This window comes from Chlorocebus sabaeus, chromosome 17 (genome assembly GCF_047675955.1).
Source record: "Chlorocebus sabaeus isolate Y175 chromosome 17, mChlSab1.0.hap1, whole genome shotgun sequence".
NCBI lineage: Eukaryota > Metazoa > Chordata > Mammalia > Primates > Cercopithecidae > Chlorocebus > Chlorocebus sabaeus.
Window position 1 is genome coordinate 26,293,340 of NC_132920.1, and position 7,788 is coordinate 26,301,127.

Consider the following 7,788-nt stretch of genomic DNA (forward strand, 5'->3'; position numbering starts at 1 on the left):
ACAAACCTATGTGGAACCCTCAGGAAGGCTCAGCCAACAGCAATACATGGCTTGGCTGCTGAAGACTCTCCTGTTTGTGACTGTATTCCAGTTTGAGATACAGGAACAAGGACAGTCCTGACTAAAGCCCTGGCCCAGCCCAGCAAAGTGATCCAAAGATTGAATCAATAGCAGAAACAAAGATGTGTTTGAGAATGGGCTGTGGCGAGACTGTCAGGTAGATATGCATAAAGAAGATAGAACAATGGGAACATGAGTTCAGAGGGTTCCTTGAGGGCTCTGCCTAACTCTTCTCTTAACCCCTCTACCCATCCTCTGTGTCTAGTTCACAGCAAATAGGTAGGAGTCTCTGCTTGTAAATGGAGCCCAGCTCCACTTGTCTCCTAGAACCAGTATGGAGGGAGGGGCAAGGAGGAATCGTAAAATCAAAATATTAGAAATACCAGGGACCTTAGAGGTGATCTAGCAAAGTCCAGCCAAACAGTCTAAGGTGGAACTGAAGCCCAATCATCTTAAGGGGCTAGCTTCAGATCACACAGTTTAGCGTCAGATCTGAAATGAGGCGCTGAGATATCTGTCCGTGACCTATAGTGTCTCCCTAGGGATTTAGACAATTTTCCTATTCCAATGCAGTAGCGGTCCCCAGAAAAATAATAATTTTTAAATATCTCATAATTTTTAAAGAGGGGAGGGGTTGTGGAATAGAATATGGAGAGACTGAGAAAACTTTCCCAACTCAGAAACATAATATTTTCTTTTTTTTTTTTTTTTTTTGAGACAGAGTCTCACTCTGTCACTCAGATTGGAGTGCAGTTACTCGATCTTGGCTCACTGCAACCTCCGCTCAGCTGGGTGCAGTGGCTCATGCCTGTAATTCCAGCACTTCAGGAGGCTGAGACGGGCGGATCACCAGAGGTCAGGAGCTCGAGACCAGTCTGGGCAACATGGTGAAATCCCGTCTCTGCAGAAAATACAAAAATCAGCCAAGCGTGGTGGTGGGCGCCTGTTATCCCAGCTACTCAGGAGGCTGAGGCAGGAGAATCACTGGAATTCAGGAGGCGGAGGTTGCAGTGAACCAAGATTGCGCCCATGCACCCCATCCTGGGTGACAGAGATAGACTCCCTCTGAAAGAAAATAATAATAATAATAATAATAATAATAATGTTTTCATGATGCTATGTTGATATCTCCTTCATTTTAACATATTCAGAGGCTGCTGGCCATAGTCACGTGTGAATCTTGGGAATAAAGTAATAGAACCATGGGAAGCACTTGCTATGTCTATTGACTTATGTGCTCACAACTATACAGATAATAATTGGGGGCATATTTAATCCACGTTTCTCAATTGACTGACAGTTTTCAGAGGCCAGTGATCTGCTGTTGCTGTTCATCATGCCTTCCAGCCGCCTCCACATTCTAAGGCAACTAGAATATGTGAGAAGAAATCAATAGGTCACCAAAGTGTGGTATCATATGTATACGTTCTATATTATAGAGCACATATGATTTAACAACAACAAAATAGCTTTCCAGGCCAAATGCAGTCACTCATACCTGTAATCCCAGCACTTTGGGAGGCCTAGGCAGGAGGATCACTTGAGCCAGGACCTCGAGACCAGCCTGGGCAACATTGTGAGACCCTGTCTCTATTTAGAAAAAAAAAAAAAAGCTTTCTAAACACATCCGAGAACTGTAGAAATCACTGTGGTCTAACCACCTCATTTATAAATGAAACCACTGATGTTCAGAGAGGAAGTGATTTGCCTATGGCTACCCAGGTTTTGTCCTGGGATGACAATTTAATCCTTAAAATAATAATCTGCTTATGAGTTTTCTGATTTTAAAAGTAATTTCTTTTTATTCCAGAAAATGAGAAAAATAAGGAACTTTTTTGGAGGTTCTAGCAAGGGGGTGAGTGCAGCTATCATATATCCTTGAACGAAGAATGATCCGGCTGAGTGTGGTGGCTCCTGCTTGTAATCCTAGCACTTTGGGAGCCCAAGGTGGGTGGATCCCTTGGTGTCAGGAGTTGGAGACCAGCCTGGTCAATGTGATGAAACCTCATCTCTACTAAAAACACAAAAATTGCTGGGTGTGGTGGCCCATGTCTATAGTCCCAGCTACTTGGGAGGCTGAGGCAGGAAAATTGCTTGAACCTGGGAGGCAGAAGTTGCAGTGAGCCAAGATTGCACCACTGCACTCCAGCCTGGGTGACAGAGTGAGACTGTATCTCAAAATAATAATTAATTAATTAAAAACTAAGAATGAGCCTCCTCTGTTGGGGAAGGTCATCCTCTTTGAGCACAGTTTCAAGAGAGAGAAACTTCCTAATGCTCAGCAGCAAGTTTTTTCTATTGCTTAGCCCCAGGCCCTCTCACAAGCATGGACCGCTTCTCCAACTTTTTCTTTCTTTCTTTCTTTTTGAGACAGAGTCTCGCTCTGTTGCCCAGGCTAGAGGGCAGTGGCGCGATCTCAGCTCACTGCAACCTCCACCTCCCAGGTTCAAGTGATTCTCCTGCCTCAACCTGCTGAGTAGCTGAGGTTACAGGTGCACACCAACACGCCTGGCTAATTTTTGTATTTTTAGTAGAGATGGGGTTTCACCACATTGATCAGGCTGGTCTCGAACTTCTGACCTTGTGATCCACCCACCTCAGCCTCCCAAAGTGCTGGGATTACAGGCGTGAGCCACCACACCCAGCCTCTTTCTTCTTTTATTGCAGACTCCTGAGATTCAGTTTACCATGGTCCTTCTCTCAACGGCAGCCACCAGCAAACCACTTAACCCCTTGGGCTCCTTCTTCCCTTCAACCAAGAGCAACTACCATCCTTTTCGTTTCTTTTTTCTTTTTTGAGACAAAGTCTTACTCTGTCACCCAGGCTAGAGTGTAGTGGCATGATCTCGGCTCACTGAAGTCTCTGCCTACAGGGTTTAAGCAATTATCCCACCTCAGCCTTTGGAGTAGCTGGGACTACAGGCTTGTGCCACCACGGCTGGTTAATTTTTGTATTTTTTGTTAGAAATGGGATTTCACCATGTTGGCCAGACTGGCCTCAAAATCTTGACCTCAAGTGATCCACCTGCCTTGGCCTCTCAAAGTGCTGGGATTACAGAAATGAGCCAACACGCCCAGACAGAAATGTTAAAATTTTTTAAAAATTATTTTAGTGCCAATTTAAATCTAAAAAGCGTAACCTAAGCAGACTCTATATCATCTGGTTGACATCCTTATAATCAACTATTGTGGAGTGGTTCCAGTTTCCAAGGAAACTACTGTTTATTATCGTATCAGTGACAAATGACTTCCCTAATAACAAATTTTAACTTTCAATGCTGCATTTTTTAACTAGTTCCCATCTCTCTCAGGAGTTAGAAGATATATTTTCAGATGTATTATAAAAATTAGTTTTTGTCTAAATAAGTTTTTTACATAACTCAGCTGAAGAAACCCTGGCCTAAAAGATGAAGTTCAGCTTTCTTGGACTTTTTTTCTTTTTCTTTTCTTTTCTTTTTTTTTTTTTTTTTTGAGATGGAGTCTCGCTCACTCTGTCACCCAGGCTGGAGTGCAGTGGTACTATCTCAGCTCACTGCAACCTCTGCCTTCTGGGTTCAAGTGATTCTCCTGCCTTAGCCTCCTGAGTAGCTGGAGCTACAGGCACCCGCCACCACACTTGGCTAATTTTTGTATTTTTAGTAGAGACAGGGTTTCACCATATTGGCCAGGCTGGTCTTGAACTCCCGACCTTGTTATCCACCCACCTCGGCCTCCCAAAGTGCTGGGATTACAAGTGTGAGCCACTGTGTCTGGCTTCCTTGGACTTTTTATCTGCACTGAAGGCACTCAGTGGTCCAGACCACCTACTTCTGCTCTACCTTTGGACATCCTGGCCATGTGCCACCCCTCAGCCTGACCACAACACCTGAAGTGCCCCAAACACACCATGCAGTTTCATGCCTTTACACCCATTTCCTCTCCCTAGTCAACACACCTGGGTGACCCCTATTCTACCCACTCAGACAGGACAGGCTCCATGACCTTTCTGCAACTCTATTTTTCTCATCTAGAAATAGAGTTAATGACATCTACTTCTCTAGCAGATGTTTAGGAATGAGATACGGCGTGGAGAGGACCTGGTGGGAACACAGCCCATATCTGTGATAGTGACTGTTAGCCGTTATCCTCATCACCACATCCTTTCCCCACACCTCAGATAGTGTCATAGTCTACCACCTCAGAGAGAAAATAGAAAAGGGAGGTCCCAAACTTCCTGCTCCATCACCTACACCTGCCCCTCCTGATCTGTTTCCTCTGATTTCAACAAGCAGGTGTTCTTTCTCTTGTCTCAGGCTAATTCTGCAACCACATTGGGGAGCCCCCCACCCCAGCTTCCCTCGGGCTTCTCTATGTGGTCAATTCATTAATTCATTCATTCGACAAGGATCCATGAACGCTAACTATGTGCCAGTCACTATTCCAGGTGGTGGAGTCATGGAAGTGAACAAAACAGAAAGTTCTCATTCAAAAACAACACAACTTGTGGTAGGAGGCAGACAGGAAACAAAATAAGTAGTAATATATATGATGTGTTGGATGATGATAAGTGCTCAGCAGAGAAATAAACCTGGAATAGAAGAACTAGCATTTCTTTCCAAAGGGGTCTTTTTCTGTTGTTCAGGCTAGAGTGCATTGGAGTGATCATAGCTCACTGCAGCCTAATTTTTTTGAAAGACAGGGATCTTGCTATGCATATTGCCCAGATTCTTGAATTCCTGGCTTCATGCAATTCTCCTCCCTTGATCTTTCAAGGCCCTGTGATTATATGTGTAAGCCCTCGTGCCCGGTTGGAATTTACAGTTTAAAATAGGGTGGTTACGAGCAAGGGGAGCGAGGCACAGAATACCTGGGAGAAAAGCATTCCAAGTTGAGAGAACAGCAGTGCCAGAGCACAGAGTCAGAAGCACTGTGGTATATGTGAAGAATAGCAATGAGGCTGGGGTGGCCAGAGCACACAGAGTGACCAGGAGAATAGGAGGTGACAAAGCCAGAGGGGATTGAGGGCCAGATCACATATGGCCTTGAAAGTCATCATGCTGACCTGGGCTTTACCTCTGAGAGGGGAGTCACTGGAAGGTTAGAGCAGATAAAGGACTGGACTTACTTAGGTTTTAAGAAGTTACTTCACATGCTAGACTGATATGGGCTGTGGGTACGGCTGGTGGTTGGAGGCCTGAAGACCCAGCTGGGAGCTACTGCAGTGATCCAGGGGAAAGATGCAGATGACTTGTACCAGGGAGGAGCCATGAAAATGTTATGATGCTGGATTTATTTTCAAGATAGAATAAAAAGGCTTTGCTGATAAATTTATGGGTGGGGTGTGAAAAAGAAGGGCATCAAGGGTGACCACAAGGTTTTGGTCCAAAGAAACTGTACAGATGGAGTTGCCACTTACTGAGATGGGGAAAATGAGGGAGAAGCCGGTTGTGGAGGCCAGGGCAGGAGCCAGCACAGAATCCAAAGGTCAGTTTTGGATATGTTCTGGTGGAGGAGCGTACTAGAGATCGCTGCAGAGATGTAGAGTAGGCCGGTCAATAATAAGTGTGCAGTCCAGGCAATGGGTCAGGGCTGGAAACACAAGTTATTCTCTTTATATTCACGTTTGTTGCCACTGCCTGTTTCACTTACCTAATGCATCAGTGATTTATTGCTGCATAACAAATTACCACAAACTTAGTGGTTTAAAACAGCATACTTTTCCAGCCTGGCCAACATGACAAAACCCCGTCTCTACTAAAAACGCAAAAAATAAAAGATAAGAAATTAGCCCAGCATGGTGGCACATACCTATAATCCCATTTACTTGGTAGGCTGAGGCACAAGAATCGCTTGAACCCAGGAAGCAGTGGTTGCAGTGAGCCAAGATTGTGCCACTGCACTCCAGCCTGGGCAATAGAGCAAGACTCTGTCTCAAAAATAAATAAATAAATAAATAATAGTACACTTTCATCACTTCAGTTTCTGTGGGTCAGAAGTCCAGGCAGAGTTTAGTGGGCTTCTCTAACCAGAACTTCACAAAGCAAAAGTCAAGGTGTTGGCCAGGCTACAGCCTCATCTAGAGTCTTGACTATAGGAAAATCCTTTTTCCAGAAAACTCAGGTTGTTGACAGAATTTATTTATTTACAGTTGTGGGACTGAGGGCCCCAACTCCCTGCAGGTTGGGGCTGGAGGCTGCTCTCAGCTCCTACAGGCCTTCTTAGCTCCCTGCTGTGTGCATCTCCCAGGATGACTACTTTCCTATTCAAAACCAGCCAGGAAGACAGAGCCTCTGGAGTGGGTCAGCTAGCAAGACAGTCTTACACATCATAATGCAATCATGGAAGGGACATCCCATCAGTTTTACCATATTTTATTGGTTAACAGCAAGCCATAAAAACTGTTCCTGCCAGGTAGAATAACTTTCCAGCCATCAAATCCAGTATACATACTGTCCTTTCTCCATCGACCTGAGTAAATCTTCCTGCCTATTTGGCATCTGCTTCATCAGTCCCCAGGGTCCTCTTTTGGTCTTTCCCTATTCACAGATACTCCTCAGAATTCTTGCTCTACTTGCTTCATAACTGCTGATATTCCTTTATGCTTTGGTCCCAGGGTGGGCTACTGCACCTCCAGGTCCAAAGTCTATGTTCTAGACAAGAGGAAGAAGGAAGTAGGGAGAGTGTACCCTCACACTCCCAGCTATTTTGGCCTCCCTTTGAAGGATTTCTGGGAGAAGTGCAAGCCCACAACCTTCACCTACAAACCATTGGCTCCAACTTAGTCCCTTGGCCTCCCCTGTCTACAAGGGGGAAGAGCAGGTTGCAACACCCAAGAAAATTAGGCCTTATCACTAAGAAGAAGGCAGCATGCACGCTGCAGAAGCAACCAGCCATCTCAAGCAGACACCATACAGCCTAAATTCAAACTGTTGCAATATAATCAAATCCCATCAGCTCCAGTCATAATAGCCCTAGGAGCTTTCTGGCTTGCAACCCAAAAAAGTGTGTTTTGAGGTCCTAAGCCACAGGGAGAACCAGATTGTCCTATAAACTCCTTACAAGATGGTGTAAAGGAAATGAGCCTTACAGAGACCACAGCCTATGGAGTGTTCAGCTTCAGAGAATATGTCCTCCACTAGCAGCATGAGAAACAAATACACAAGAAAATACAATATAGCATAAACCAGGAGCTGAGGGTGAATGAAGATGCTCAGAAAGATCTGCATTAAGAATTTCCTGGGAAACGTAAAACAATGTCAAGCAGCACTGCCTCTGGAAACCAGAAAAACTATATTATTTGATAACATATCCTAAGCCTAAATGCCAGAGGTTCTTAAAGAGGTGCAGTTTGTCTCATTTTCTTTCCATTCGTACCTTTATTTGGCTCTGTAAAAAAGATCCTCCTCTTCTACGTACCTATCTACATGCAAGCAAACTGCCACAGAAGCATTTTAATTAGTGTACATCTTCCTCTCTTTGCACATTTAATTTTTTTATTTTCCTACTCCATTCTGCTAATATTTCTATCATGATATAAAAGACATAAGACAGGTGAATATAAAGAAATACTTATATACATCCACACACAAGAACGATTCAAATAGATAAACACAGAAACACAAACACTAAGGGAGATAGGGCTGGAGTTTTTCTTCAACATGTACAATTCAATGTACTTTCAGTTTTCATTTCAACCTTCCTTAGTGGCTTCTGCCCAGCAACTGATGAGAAACATCACCTCTGAGCCAA